Here is a 2,528-nt window from a genome sequence, read left to right on the forward strand (position 1 = left end):
CTAATCACTCCTCGGTACAGTCGTTTGACTATTGAAAATGGTTCCAACAAGTCACCACTAGAAAACACTGCTCTGTAATCGCAATAACTCAAGATGCAAAGTAATACCACGATACTACAAATATCAGAGAACACCTTATCATAGATAAGACTGTCCTTAAGGCTTGTAAGCTCACATTTATTACAATAAATGACATACCTGAAATGTTAACACTCTCATTATTACGTCAGATAGGTAATGCACGTAGTAAGTTCGTCGTATTCATGATTTCCTCTTCAAAGTAACATACCGTACTTATTATTTAACACAAAAGGAGATTAAAAATTTAAGTTATTCACGAGCAGCTAGTTGAGAATATGTATGAACTTCAAATGACGCGACGAACCGTCTCGTTCTGCATATGAATTCAAACCCAGGTCATGCAGACTAAGCAAATATTTCGTGAATGACGGAAACTAACACTCATTCCTGACTAGGCGTACAGAGAGTGATATACCTCGATTTCAGACAGTATCAGTTAGCAAATATCAACTTTAAATTATATAACGTAAGCATTTTTAACGGACGGGAATTCCTCCGCAGAATCTATTGTCCCTGTTAACGAACTACGAGAGATGTTAAATATTGCTTCTTCACAAGTAACTAACTTGGAATGCCGTGAGGTAAAGCTTTGTGTTGGTCAGGGATTCGAACCCAGAACCTAATCGGATTGCTGTCGAAACACAATCAACTGTGACATATCGGACTTTCTCGGCAGTACCTAGATGTTTTAACTGAAATGACGAGACGAACCACTAAGTTTTTCCTTCGCAGGAAACAAACCCGGCTCCTACCACTATTATATTCTAGAGAAAACGAACGTTAAATATAGGTTTGTTACACCAGCAGCGACATGTGAGCATGTTTGAACTAGAAATAATGTGACGAAGAGTTCAGTGCTGACTAGGAATCGAACCTCACACATATCGTTGTTGATTACACACAAAGAGACGTCAGCTACCGAATTTTTCTCCACCAGCAGCTCGGAATAACATCCTTGAACCTACAGTGATCTCGCAAATAGTTCTGTGTCTCACTGGGAGTCAAAAACGTCAGATATCGTTAGTGTTGACAACGAATGAAAATACATTAAAAATCAAAATTATTATCCACCAGCAGATATGTGTTCTCATGCTAGAGCTTGATAATACACAACGAAAACTTCAGTGCCGGGCCAGGATTCGAACCCATTCACGCGCAATATGTGGAGATATTGAGCAATCTGCAGTTCTGAACAAACAACAAATTGTAGTCGAGCTGTATTGTCACGAAGGGATCAAATTCCGCGTTAAGGGCGTCTGAGTTGCATTCCCAGTTCAGAACCAATTTTATCCACATACAGAAGCTCAAATAATAGATGGAATAAGTGTCCTCTGACCCTACATAGCGTTTCTTTCGTCACTAGAAATAAATAACTAGTATAAGAAAGGTTACTGGTGATAGAGTTTCTATATGTCGCCACTTCTGACTTTATTGTGGTTCAACCCAACGTCTACTTGGTAGAGAAGGAATATCATATTTAATGTGAATTTCAGACCATAATGCCATTATACCTTCTTCACTTGGCGTAGCCAGAAGAGAATAGAATCTGTCTCTCCCTATCAAAAATCATCAGCAGAAGTTGGAATCGAACCCAGACCATAAGTATACGAACCTATTATCAATCCAACAGACCACCATATCCTCGTCTCGGTGACTCATATCTCTATCATAACGCCGTTGCGCCTTACTGGATGAGAATTCTGAAAAACAGGCTCCCTGTAGTGGTTTGCAGCATGTTCAGTACATTCATTTACTTGGTTGACCGAATCGCCATGAACTAGCTGCCTCGGCTACCCAGTACATACATTCAACTCTATTTTGTAATACCGAAATAAATTCACTTAACTGCCACCTACACTGAACTGCCAACAGTGTAGGATGCACAAATTTAAATAGGAAATGATCCTTTCCACTTGAGCTACTCTACTGCGCTACATTTTTTAAAATGCAATTCTGCTTTCTGCTGAAGTTATCAATCTGATGGAACTTTGAGCATAATTCCCTTCACTTCTCAACCCAAAAGAGTCGCATTTGGAAAAAGGGCTAACTTCTGCGACATTTTGTTCTTTTCAGGTTTAATTTACCAGCGTGACTTGAGACACTTTGTTACAGGAAATGTTCAAAATGTCCTCCGTTAGCGAGGATACGTGCATCCACCCTCCGTCGCATGGAATCCCTGATGCGCTGATGCAGCCCTGGAGAATGGCGTGTTGTATCACAGCCGTCCACAATACGAGAACGAAGAGTCTCTACATTTGGTACCGAGGGTTGCGTAGACAAGAACTTTCATATGCCCCCATAAATGGAAGTCAAGAGGGTTGAGGTCAGGAGAGCGTGGAGGCTATGGAATTGGTCCGCCTCTACCAATCCATCGGTCACCGTATCTGTTGTTGAGAAGCGTACGAACACTTCGACTGAAATGTGCAGGAGCTCCATCGTGCATGAAC

The sequence above is a fragment of the Schistocerca cancellata genome, chromosome 4 (assembly GCF_023864275.1).
Source record: "Schistocerca cancellata isolate TAMUIC-IGC-003103 chromosome 4, iqSchCanc2.1, whole genome shotgun sequence".
Classification (NCBI taxonomy): Eukaryota; Metazoa; Arthropoda; class Insecta; order Orthoptera; family Acrididae; genus Schistocerca; species Schistocerca cancellata.